This window comes from Pseudonaja textilis, chromosome 1 (genome assembly GCF_049901715.1).
Source record: "Pseudonaja textilis isolate UNSWEBS1 chromosome 1, rPseTex1.2, whole genome shotgun sequence".
Taxonomy (NCBI): domain Eukaryota; kingdom Metazoa; phylum Chordata; class Lepidosauria; order Squamata; family Elapidae; genus Pseudonaja; species Pseudonaja textilis.
Genome location: NC_141990.1, coordinates 7,024,177 through 7,037,633, shown reverse-complemented (window position 1 = coordinate 7,037,633; position 13,457 = coordinate 7,024,177). Strand labels below are relative to the sequence as shown.

At 44.1% G+C, this 13,457-nt stretch overlaps 1 protein-coding gene across 5 annotated transcripts in view; it reads left to right on the top strand.

Annotated features, from left to right (window-relative positions):
• VMP1 (vacuole membrane protein 1) overlaps positions 1 to 13,457 on the top strand; it is a 143,561-nt gene that overhangs the window by 62,743 nt on the left and 67,361 nt on the right. The gene's annotated exons all lie outside the window — the stretch shown is intronic.

Sequence of the window (13,457 nt, the reverse complement as noted above, 5' to 3'; positions counted from 1 at the left end):
TCTTCTGCAGCCGGCAAGGCTTTCCTGCAGCCGATAACAGAGCTCTGGATCGATCCGGAGCTTTGTCATCAGCTACAGAGGCCTTCAGGAAAGCCTTGCCAGCTGCAGAAGAAATGGGCCGGCAAGGCAGGTGTCAGGGTGTGCGAGTCCTGGCTAAAACTGTCCAAAGGTAAGTAGTAGGACAGCTCCACCCCCCACATCCCCATCCTAGCTTACTTTTTACCCGTGCACTATGCAGTGGCCAGGATCTTAATTAGGGCTTATTTTGGGGGTAGGGCTTATTTTGGGCGCACATGTAAAAACCAAGCTAGGACTTACTTTCAGGGTAGGTCGTATTTGGGGGGGAAACAGGATACATACACACATGTACACATATAACACACACACTGTGTGTGTGTGTGTGTGTGTGTGTGTCTGTGTGTATTTCTGAATATATTTATATTTCTGCTGAAAAAGTGAGTTGGAAGTTGTCATTGTGACTCAGAAGCTGCAGCTGGGACTCTGTTTAATGTCTGGAAAAAAGATGAGGGCAAGCACTTTTAGAAAACAACTTCCTCAGAATTTTTTTTTATTAAATTGACAACAGATAACTAAATGAGTCACAGATTGATTCTGAAGCTCCTTTTTCTTCAGAAAGACAGTTGACCTCATCCTTTTTTTTTCTTGAGATCTTTTTAAGGAAACTGACTGTGTTTGGGAGGCTTTAAAAATTTCATAAATAAATCAACTGCCAGTACAGGCACTCCTCGATTTACAACAGTTCGTTTAGTGACCAAAGTTACGAAGATACTGGGAAAAGTTACATAGGACGATTCTTCACACTTACGACCATTGCAGCATCCCCACGGCCACGGGATCAAAATTCAGATGCTTGGCAACGGGCTCGTATTTCTGGCGGTTGCAGTGCCCCGGCGTCATTTTGCAATACCGTTTGCAACTTCTGACCAGCAAAGTCAATGGGGAAGCAAGATTCGCTTAACAACCGTGTTACTGATTGAACAATTGCAGTGATTCACTTAACAACTGCTGCAAGAGAGGTCTAAAATGGGGCAAAAATCACTTAAATGTCTCACTTAGCAAGATAAATTTTGGATTCGATTATGGCTGTAAGTCGAGGACTACCTGTAAAGATAAAGAGAGATGGCGATATGGATGGATGGATAGATAGATAGATAGATAGATAGATAGATAGATAGATAGATAGATAGATATGGATGGATATAGATAGAAATAGAGTTGGATAGATGGATGGAGATGATGGATGGATAATTGGATGGATGGATAGATATAGAGATAGGGAGGGAGGGAGGATGGATGGATGATGGATGGATGGGTGGATGGATGGATGGATGAGTAGATACATAGATGAGGGAGTGAGATGAGGTGAAATAGAGTTGGATGGATGGATGGGTAAGTAGGTAGATATGGGTGGAGTGATAGAGATGAGATAGAAATAGAATTGGATGGATGGATAGATGGGTAGGTAGATAGGGAGGGAGGGAAATAGAGATAGAGATGAGTGAAATAGAGTTGGATGGATGCGTAAGTAGATAGATATGGAGGGAGTGATAGAAATGAGATGGAAATAGAGTTGAATGGATGGATCGTTGGTTGGTTGGTTGGTGAGGGAGGGAGGGAGGGAGATAGATGTAGAGATGAGGTAGAAATAGAGTTGGATGGATGGTTGGGTAGGTAAGTAGGTAGATATGGGCGGAGTGATAGAGATGAGATAGAAATAGAATTTGGATGGGTAGATAGGGAGGGAGGGAAATAGAGATAGAGATGAGGTGAAATAGAGTTGGATGGATGGATGGATGGATGGATGGATGGGTAAGTAGATGGATATGGGCGGAGTGATAGAAATGAGATAGAAATAGAGTTGGATGAATGGTTGGGTAGGTAAGTAGGTAAATATGGGCGAAGTGATAGAGATGAGATAGAAATAGAGTTGGATGGATGGGTAGGTAGGTAGATAGGGAGGGAGGGATAGAGATAGAAATAGAGATGGATGGATGGATGGATGGATGGATGGGTAGATAGATAGATAGATAGATAGATAGATAGATAGATAGATAGATAGATAGATAGATAGATGCGAGTCAGTTGCTGTGCCCACAATGCTCTCATGTGACCTTCCCAAGGTAGGTAGGTGGCCATCCAAACACCAGAACCGAGTCTTAAGTAGGACTGGGGAGATCCACTGTAACTTTGAACAGTCGCTAAGTGAGGAACAATCTCTTGTGCTTTCTTCCACTCAGATAGGAAGTTTGTATCACTCCTAAATGCCAACGGGTGGGACTGGGTACATACGCTCATGGCATGTTCTGAACAGGCTTCCTTCCTTTGCACCTCCACAACCAACTTTTCACTTGTTTGTAGTGGGGGGACAGGGGACGGCTGGTTTATTCCGTTTATTACAGTCAGCGCAGAAATACAACCAGTCCTTGCAGTCTCAAATCCCTTTGTTCACTTTGGAGCACCTGAGTACAGGTGATGACGAACGGTCAGGTTATAAGAGTGCAAAGGGCCTCCAAAATTAGCTCCAGCTATCAACTCTTTTGATAAATGCTCTAGCAGGGCATCTGTTTCACATGGCATCATGTGTTCTGCACGCGTTCTGTTTTGCAACCTCACGGCATGTGACTGGACGAATTCAGGGAAAGTTCATTTCTAGTGCAAAACCTTTTTTTTTTATTTTTTCCCTTCTGTTAGCAACGCGGAGCCAAAACAAAGACTTCCATTATTATGTTTTTTTTACAGTGGAAAACACATTTGTTTTCCCTTATTTTATTTTATTTTTTTGCAAATGACATCATCAAAACCCAAGAAGCTGCTGCAAATTAATTGCTTAGCCAGGAAGAAGCAAGTTGTTTTTCTGGCTCGCTTTTCCAGCTTCTTTCTTCCAGCAAGCTGTCAGATTTCCACCCATTTATATTCATTTCTTTTGTCTTCCCTGAAAATAATCGTTGCTAAGAAGGGGCAGCTTCCTCTTCTCCCGCAGAATTCCTCCATCAATTCTGCAGAGCCAGCCACGGCGTGACAAGGCATTCGCTTAATCAAAAAAATAATCTTTTTTTTCTTCACAAGTTAGCATTCCCAAATGTGCTGGAAAGCATTTTTTTTTCCAGAATCCCCAATCAGCCTGAAGGAAGCTGGATTAAATCAAGGAAGATTGCAGGGGTTTCCTTTTCTTATTTTTATTTGCAAATACTCCTCGACTTAAGACCTCAATGGAAAAGATGAAAGATTTATACGATCTGAAGAAAAACCCAAGTTTTAAAGTAGATCACCTACCAGAATATTTTCTTTTAGGAATTATGTCAAAAAAATATAAGAAGGGTGAGCTTTATTTGGTTTATACACATTATTACTGCAGCAAGGATAGCATTTGCCCAGAACTGGAAAGAGACAGACATACCAAGTGAAGAAGAGGTAATAAATAAAATCTTGATATGCGCTGCAATGGACAAGCTAACTCTAGAAATGAAAAACAAAAATGAATCGGCATATTACGCAATTTGGGATAAATTCTATCACTGGTGGGAGCAGAGAGGAAAGTCTTAAGTTGGGAAAGGAGTTGCTGAAAGGGTAAATGATTGGATGAGATAAAAAGAAGACAAATGATGTTGGCAATGTAATAAATGAACGAACAAATATGTATATATTTGAATAATTGTTTATAGGAAGATTATATGTGTGTATGTGTGTGTTTTCTTAAGTTTTCGCGGGCACTTACATATATGGTATTCAGCTTTGTTCGGGTATTTCCCCATGTCATTATAGTTGTGCTTTTAAAGTTGTAGCAACATTTCAGAAGAATCTCATCTGCCATCATCAGGCTTCTGTGTTGTGTTCATCTGTGAGTCAGACTTTCACAGCCGTTTCTGTTTTAAATTTGGTGCTAGCCTACGCTGTGCCAGAATGGTTTTTTCTTCATCCTGATTAGTTGGGAGACTTGGTCTGTGGGTTTTTTTGGTCTTGGAGTTTGACAAAAACAAAAAGTCTGACTCACAGACGAACACAATACAGAAGCCTGATGATGGCAGATGAGATTCTGCCGAAACGTTGCTATAACTTTAAAAGCACAACTATAATCACGTGGGAAAATACCTGAACAAAGCTGAATACCATACATGTAAGTACCCGCGAGAAAATACCCGGACAGAGCTGAATGTCATACATACATACATACATACATACATACATATGCGATATTGACCAAAAGTTATGTCAAAACATGTTCAACGTTTTTAATTGTTTTGTTTAATTAAATATTTAAAAAATTAAAAAAAAGACCTCAGTGGAGCCCAAAATTTATATTGCTAAGCGAGACTTTCATTACGTGAACTTTAAAGTGGAATTTCGTGAAATCCTCAACTTACATCCCCAAATGAGCTCAACATTTCTGTTGCTAAATGAAATGCTTGCTAAATGAGTTTTGCCCTGTTTTACGACCTTCCGTGCCACGGTTGTTAAGTGAATCACTGGAGCTGCTACATTAGCAACGCGCTTGTTAAGTGAATCTGGCTTCCCCATTGACGTCATATAACCCTAGGTCATTGCATCCGTCATAAATATGAGTCAGCTGCGAAGCATCTGAATTTCCATCATGTGACTATGGGGATACTGCAATGGTCTTAAGTGTGAAAAACTGTTATAAGTCACCTTTTCAGTGCCATTATAACATTGAACATCACTAAACGGACTGTTGTAAGTCGGGGACTGCCTATTAAGTTTGTCTGCCTTCATCTCACTGCGTGGATGTGTTCCTTTTGTACACTCTGTACAGCCGGGGTCTCCAACCTTGGCCCCTTTAAGGCTTGTGGACTTCAACTCCCAGAATTTGCTTTGCTGGCTGAGGAATTCTGGGAGTTGAAGTCCACAAGCCTTTAAAGGGGCCAAGGTTGGAGACCCCTGCTGTAGAGAATCCATCAGATTTTTACCTGGCTAGTCCTCGACTTACAACCCATAATGGAGCCTGCCCATCATCATCATAAGTCATGACAGCCATAAAATGGATTCTTTTGGGACCTTTTTTTGTACCAGGTATTATGCTAGCCAGGGGTTTGCCATAGGGGCAGTTTGGTTGAAAAATGGAACGATACGCCAATTTTCAGCAAAAACCCTCGTAAAACACAGTTATGTGACTTGAGAGGGCCGGGATTTGCAAATGGCCGTAAACGCAGCCCGTTTGGTAAGCAGCTGAAGTTCAGTCACATTATTTGGAGGTCAGTCATCATAACTGCAATGGAATTCAAGAGGGGTAGGATTTAGATCAATTTGTGGGGACATAATGACTCTCAGCTTAGTCCTAGTGATAAGAGCACCAGGCTAGAAAGCAGGAGACCATGAGTTCTAGTCTTACCTGAGCCATGAAAGGCGGCTGCGTGATTTTAGGCCAATCACCGGGAGACAGTGAGTTCTAGTCCCACTTTAGGCATGAAATCTGGGTGACTTTAAGCCAATCACTAGGAGACAGGGAATTCTAGTTCTGTCTTAGGCATGAAATCTGGCTTAGGTGACATTGGGCCAATCACCAGGAGACAGGGAATTCTAGTTCTGTCTTAGGCATGAAATCCAGCCGTTGTCTCCTGGCCAATCACCAGGAGACAATGAGTTCTAGTCCCACCTTTAGGCATGAAATCTGGCTTAGGTGACTTTGGGCCAATCACCAGGAGACAGGGAATTCTAGTTCTGTCTTGGGCATGAAATCCAGCTGGGTGACTTTAAGCCAATCACTGGGAAACGGTGAGCTCTAGTCCCGCCTTAGCTATGAAAGCCAATTGGTTGTCTTTGGACCACTCCTTCTCTCTCAGCCCAACCCACCTCACAGGGTGGTTGTTGTGGGGAAAATAGGGAAGAAATAGTTGTTTTGCCTATGTTCACCGCATTGAGTTGTTTGCAGAAATAATAAAGGATACGGACAAACAAATGAAAAGTATTCCATTGAGATGTGACTTATCCCATTGAGATGCATCGTTGTTTTGCTTTTATTAAGCCCCCCTCCCAAATGTGATTCTTTCTGCAAAGGCCCTGAGGCCTCAAAGTTACTGACTCTTTTTCCTGTGCTTTTTAAAGTATTTTTTTAAAAAATACATTTATTTCTGATTGCGCTGGTTGTAAAAACACTCTCTTAGGACTGGACCACAAGTTAGTGTTTGTGTGTGAGTGTGTGTGTATGTGTGTGTGTGTGTAGGGGAACCGAATTGTCACAGCACCCAAGTATGTAACCGAAGCTTGCACCTGCTTCTGATGTGGGCAGGATCGCCTCGGTTTCAATTTTCATTCAACCTGTTTACCATCTGAATCTTTTTTTTTTCTTTCAAACCCATATTAAGAGTAGCAAATGGTCTGATTTTACGCCAATACCTCCCTTTCCCCTCCACTTGCCCCCCCTCCCCTACACCGTGCAGCCTGGCTGGCTTGCTTTGAGTCACTCAATGCCACTTCCTCCTAAGGGGACTATTCTGCGGTGCATCTGCACTTGCCTTGTGGGCCGTGTGGCCAATTTATGAAGATACGCTTGGATGGGTGATGCTGCTGCTTTCGGAGCAGGTGGTGCTTTGCTTCTCGACAGTTCAGGATTATTTCATTTCCCTCCACTTCTCTTACATGGGCACCTGCGTAGAATTACCTTCCCCATCTTCTCCACCCATCGAGGTAGACCAGGCCAAGGAGCAAGACCCCACAGGGATTCCAAAAATATGACTTTCTTGTGGGCAGGTCTGGGTTTTTTTTTAAAAAAAAATATAGTTGGAAGGGTCCTTAGAGGTCTTCTAGTCCAACCCCCTGCTTAGGCAGGAAACCCTATACCATTTCAGACAAATGGCTGTCCAAACTCTTCTGAAAAACTTTTAGGGTTGAAGAATTCACTAACTTCTGAAGGCAAGTGGTTCCACTGATGAATTGTTCTCACTGTCAGGAAATTCCTCCTTAGTTCTAAGTTGCTTCTCTCCTTCATTAGTTTCCATCCGTTGCTTCTTGTCCTGCCTTCAGGTGCTTTGGAGAATAGCTTGACTCCCTCTTCTTTGGGGCAGCCCCTCAGATATTGGAAGACTTCTATCATGTCACCCCTAATCCTTCTCTTCATCCAACTACACATTATCCAGTTCCAGAATCACTCTTCATATGTTTCAGCCTCCAGTTCCCAAATCCTCTTTGTTGCTCTTCTCTGCACCCTTTCTAGAGTCTCAACATCTTTTTTACATCGTGGTGACCAAAACTGGATCCATTATTCCAAGTATGGCCTTACCGAGGCCTTATAAAGCGGTATTAACACTTCCCGTGATCCTGATTCTATCCCTCTGTTAATGCAGCCTAGAACCGCGTTGGCTTTTTTTGGCAGCTGCAGCACGCGCCTGGCTCCTATTCAAGGGATTGTCTGCTAGGACTCCAAGATCCCTCTCACAGTTACCACTATTGAGCTGTTAATGGAATCTTTCTCATGGACGTTTCTAAGAAGTGATTGGCCGGCCATTCGTCTGAAATGGTAGAAGGTTTCCTGCCTGAGCGGAGGGTTGGACTAGAAGACCTCCAAGGTCCCTTCCAACTCTGTTATTCTGAATCTTAAAAGTCTTCTCAAAGATTCAGTGCCCCTTTGGAAGGACCACAGGGTCAAGTCAGGACTAGTCTGAGTTTCTTCCTCGTCTTTTTTCCCCTTTCTCGGGACTGTGCAACCATTTTCTCTCTCCCTCTTCCTTCTCAAGGCCCCAGCCACCTTCCTTAATAGAACCTGGGATTTTGCAAATGGCTTTGCCAGGGATAATGGAAGTTGGAGTCCATCCTATCCGGGGAGCATTTGGCTGCTTTGAAAATTAGAAGAACTCTTCTGCCTCATAGGCAGGACAATCCAGCCCACAGCTCAGCTGATGTTCTCTGACTAGAATGAGCCTTAATCTTAACCCCATTAGTGTTGCTTGGAAAGTGTTTTTTTCCTTGGTAATTCCTTGATAAGGATATTGCGCAGGGGTGGGATTCAACCGGTGTTATTACCGGTTCGGTGATAAGGTTTTGTGGGGTTCACGTAATACAACAAAAGCTGTGCCGCCTGGACAGCTGATAAGTGCTGCGCTCAGGTGCTCAGCGTTTGAAAAACGCCTCTTTTACTGCTTTTTCGACCTCAGCTGTGCCGCGCAAAGCAGCTGAGGTTGAAAAACCAGGAAATAAAGGTCAGGTAAGAGCCCGGGCGGGGGCAGGTGGGCCAAACAGCAGCAGACACAGAACCGGTTATGTTACCTAGTGGGGCAATGAACTATCTGCAAGAAAACCACCATACTCAGGGAACACCAAGGACCCCACAGAAGCATAAGGGTACCCCAGTCATCCTTTATATATACCGCCTCCTATCGAAACCAGTTGGTTTCTCTTTTTGGAGAAAGGAGAGGCTTCACTGGGCAAAGTAAGTACCCCCCCTGCTGTGTGATGGCATCAGAACACGTTGGCCATTCTTTCTGCCTGGTAGGAACAGCCTAAGGAGATATCTATGGAGACACTCAATCATCCAGGTTGTGGTTGTCCCAAAGGTGCTTTTCAAAAGGCAACTGGACTTTCTTGGGTGTTTCATTTTTCTGTAAAAACATTTCACTTTTCATCCAAGAAGTTTTAACAGAGTTGGAAGGGACCTTGTAGGACATCTAGTCCAACCCCCTGTCCAAACAGGAGACCCTGCCTACACCATTTCTGACAGATGGCAGTCCAGTCTCCTTGAAAACTTTCAGTGATGAAGCTCCCATAACTTCCAAAGGCAACTTCTGTTCCATGGGTTGATTGTTCTCACTGTCAGAAAATTCCTCCTATTTCCAGGTTAAATCTGTTTCTTTGATCAGTTTCCATCCATTATTCCTTCTCTGGCCTTCAGGTGCTTTGGAAAATAGCTTGACCCCGTCCTCCTCTCTGTGGCAGCCCCTCAAATATTGGAAGACTGCTATCCTGTCTCCCCTGGTCCTTCTCTTCCCTAGACTAGCCAAGCCCAGTTCCTGTAACCGTTCTTCATATGTTTTAGTCTCCAGTCCCCAAATCATCCTGGTTGCTCTTCTCTGCACTCTTTCTAGACTCTCAACATCCGTTTTTTAGTTTTCTTCTAGTTCAACCCCTGCTCAAGTAGGAGCAGTTAAGAAGGTTAAGATCTGGGCCGGCAGCCCAGGTTTGAGACCCAACCAGCACTCGATGGGGTGAGCTCCCATCCTCACCTCAGCTCCTGCCAACCTAGTAATTCGAAAGCACACAACTCCTAAAATATTGGAACACTGCTATCATGTCCCCTCTGGTCTTGGATGAGAAGTGAAAGGTTTGCAAGGGGAGGAAATAAAACCAAGAAAGTCCAATTGTCTTTTGAAAAGCACCTTTGGGACAAGAGAGATGGTTCTCATGCTCCAGAAATCTGTATCTCTCCCCACCTCCCTGTTGGAAGAAATTATCTTTCTGGGTTCAGTTCCAAGTGGGGAAAAAGACACTGGAAACATGGTTTAATGGTGGACAGGACCCCAGGGCTTGGAGCTCCAACGTGAAAAGAATGATCACATGCTTCAAGATGAAGGAAAAGAAGAAAGGGCCAATATGCTGAGTGGGTTTTATACCCTACGTTGGGATTTGAATTTGAGCTTGTATTCTGATTGGTTGTCAGACTCCCATGGGGCCACGCAACTCTGCAGGCTGTCCTGAGTCCCAGGTTTGGTTGAGCTTTGCTGGATGATGATGACGTAATGAAAGGGCTTTGTGCAATTCCTATAACTCTACCTGCAGTAGAACTTTGTTATGTAAAATAGGCTGGCCTAGGCCAGAGTAATGGCCCATTAGCAAAGGTGGGGGGGCTAAGTTTCTGCTTCTGAGGTGAGTTTCTGCTTCTGAGTTTCTTCCCTTTTGGGGGGAAATATTCTGCCTTTTTAAAATTTCCTAGGATATTTCATTTCTCTAGGAGAGGGGTGGGTGATAACTTCCTACATCCCCTTTCAAACTCTTGAGCCAGAGGTCTCAGCTCCGCTCCTCCTTGTTGAGTCGGCTTTCTCATTCAGATAGGAATTTCCATCTTTTAGACCCGGGGACTCTCCGTATCATCACCACCACCACCACCCACCACCACCCAATGCAGATAACGAGAAGAAAAAACCACCAGGATGTTTGCGGTGGCAAGTATTTTCGAACAGCGCAGAGAGAGGCGAGTGCATATATATCAAAATAGCCCTTTGCAAGCAAACACAAAGGAGCCACAATGCTCCCCACCCCGGGCAGCTGCCAAGAAAACAAAGGAAAACTCAACCGCTAAAGAGCAGCTTGAAAAAAGGGGCACCTTTAAAGAATGGGTCAGCTGGAAGGAAGACACCTGCCGGTGGTGGCCGAGGTGCGTCCCTCCTCCGGACAGCTGCCCGGTTGTTTGTTACACCTTTCCTGCGATTTAAATGCACTGCTTGAATCCAGGCCAAGCTTCCTGTTCCGTTAACCTTTGATTAGCCAGGTGGCCAGTGCTGATTTCTGCCTCTGTGTCACAGTCCTTCCCGCTCCGAGTTGTGGGTTGACTGCCAAGGGTGACCCAGGCTGGTTTGGGTCCCGAGGCAAAAAAATAATAATTTTAAAAAGAATTCGTTTCTCCCACCTGGCCGAAGCGAAGTTGCAGCCTGGCTGGGGATAATTTCCTGTTGTTCCTCATCTCAGCCATCTGATTCAGAGAGGCTTTGGTGCTGGCCTTGTCTGGAATCCAAATGTTTGGAGCAGGAAGGGCAATTTCTTCTGCTCTCCGGTCTCCTTCTGGTGCTTTGGAAACTAAATTGACCCCAATTTCTTTGTGACAGCCTCTCAAATGTTGGAATACTATCATGTCCCCGCTAGTCCTTCCTTTCTCTAGACTGGCCAAACCCAATTCCTGCAGCCATTCTTCCTATGTTTTAGCCTCCAGGCCTTTTAATCATCTTAATTGCTCTTCTTGCACTTTCCCCAAAGTCTCAACATCCTTTTTTTGTAAGGTAACCAATGCTGGTTGCAGTATTCCAGATGTGCTCCAAAGGAACGCCAGTTAAGGGTGCTGCGTGATAGCCCTTTCGACACGTCCTGACATTATTGCGGTATTATGCCTTTAAATTAGAAGTCAGAACTGCAGACCGAGGTCTCGTCTTGTTGCCGAGATCTGATTCCTGATCTTAAAACTTACTCAACCTTCGAGCTACATTAGAAGCAGAATTTATTGATTTCATATTTTTTTTATTCCACCTTTATTACTTTATAAGTAACTCAAGGTAACAAACATATACAATCTTCCTCCTAATTTTTTCCAGAAGGGAAACTTTGTGAGCTGGGTTGGGTTGAGAGGAAGTGACTGGCCCAGGTCACCCAGCCGACTTTCATGCCTAAGACAAGATTAGAACTCACCGTCCCCTGGTAATTGACCTAAAATCACCTAACTGGCTTTTATGTCTAAAGTGTGACTAGAAATCACCGTCTCCTGGTCACCCCAGCCAGCTTTCATACCTAAGGCAGGACTAGAACTCCCTGTGTCCTGGTTTCTGTGGTCTTCTGGCTTCTAGGCCAACTCTAAATTGTTCCTCTAAGAACACTACAATGGTAGTATCCGTAGTAACAAAATTATTCCAATTATTTTTATTGTTGTTTTATTATTATCAATTATTATCTGTCTTGTCAGAACAGACCAAAAAAAGCACAAACCTTTAGTGCATTTCAGAAAACTGCCTCCACAAAAGGTACTCCTCGTCTTACGACCACAGTTGAGCCCAAATTTTCTGTTGTTAAGTAAGGTTTTTTTTAAGTGAGCTTTGCCGCATTTTTACAATCTTCCTTGCCCCGTTTGTTAAGTGAATTGCCCCAGTGGATAAGTGATCAACCCGGTTGTTAAGTGAATCTGACTGTTCTGACCAAGGCTTCCGAGACTAATTACACGCTTATTTTTAAAACAAGTCTTGTTTTATTGCAAAGCTGGGAATTATTTTCATTCCCAGCCGGAAATGACTCTTAAATAGTCCCTCAAGAAAAGCACCCACCTTTCTTTGCTGTGAAGTGCTGCCAATAACAGAAGTGTCAAATGAACTAGAAAGAAAACCAACTAAAGTACAAAGAGCTTCAAGAATGAATCTGAACCGAACAAACCACTTTGCTTCCTGCAAAGGTTTCATCATCTTGGCCTGTCCTTTATACCTTATGGGAGGGGCAATCACCTCCCAGCCTTACTCCCAAGTCATCCCTTTTCTTTCAACTGCTCTCACCTTCTAGCAGCTCTGTACACACGCACACTGGGAACAGGCTCCCCTCGGTCCTCTGCCTCGCTGCTGCCAGACTCCAAAGGCTCCGGAGGCAGCAGCACCCCACTCCCAGATGGTCCTGGCCCCATCTCTGTATTGGACTCAGGACCATCGTTCGAGTCCTCTCCAGACTCCCAGACTGGTCCCCGTTCTTCCGCATTGTCTGATTCCGCTGCCATCTGCACAGGCTCCCAGCAAACCACAACACTGGCTTCCCCCTTGATTTCGCTTGTCGGAAGGTCACCAAAGGGGGATCACATGACCCGGGGGACCTGGCAGCCATCATAAATACGAAACCAGTTGCCAGGCATCTGAATTTGGATCACATGATCATGAGAGAATGCTGCAACGGTTGCAGCTCGGAAAAACAGTCATAAGTCACTTTTTTCAGTGCCGTTGTAACTTTGAATGGTCACTCGATGAATGGTTATATGTCGAGGATTACCTGTATAGTTTGGCAGTGGTATAGCAACTGAAAGATGTGTGGACTTCAACTCCCAGAATTCCCCAGCCAGCTTGGCTGGCTGGGGAATTCTGGGTGTTGAAGTCCACACATCTTTCAGCTGCTAAGATGGAGAGACACTGAGTTAGACACAATTGATATGGGTGATGGCTTTTGCCAAAGACCTGCGTTGCGTCTACGAAATGGCGGGCAGCGACCGATTGAACCGCAGGGATATCGGAATTCCACATCTCCGGCTGAACTCCTGAGATGGGAATTCGCTTAAATGATGTAATCGCCTAATTGACTTTCACGGGCTTGTAGTCAACTTCCGATGAGGTCATGGTACGGTTGGTCACTTGCACTTTGCACAGGAGGGGGAAAAAAATTAAGGCAAGATGCCAAGATGATAAACACGACCGGTTTTATTGAAAGGTTTGAACGACTTCAGTTTCAACCTAATTATACCCTCTTCAGGATGCTAAAAATAAACTGGTTTTTATTTGCAGAATCCAACACTTACTGATTTCGGTAGCAGAAATAAGTAGTGCCGGTACTGAAACTTCTCTCCTGTAACCGGATTTTGTTTCTTTCCTGGTAATTAATCTAGTTATCCTTCCCATGGTGGCGAAGTAACTCTGAACGTATTAGCCAAACTGTACTGCATCATGCTTACTGCGTTACAGGTAGACCTCAATTTACAACTGTTCATTTTAGTGACTATTAGAAATCAGAACGGCACTGAAAAAAGTGACTCACAGCCATTTTTTGCA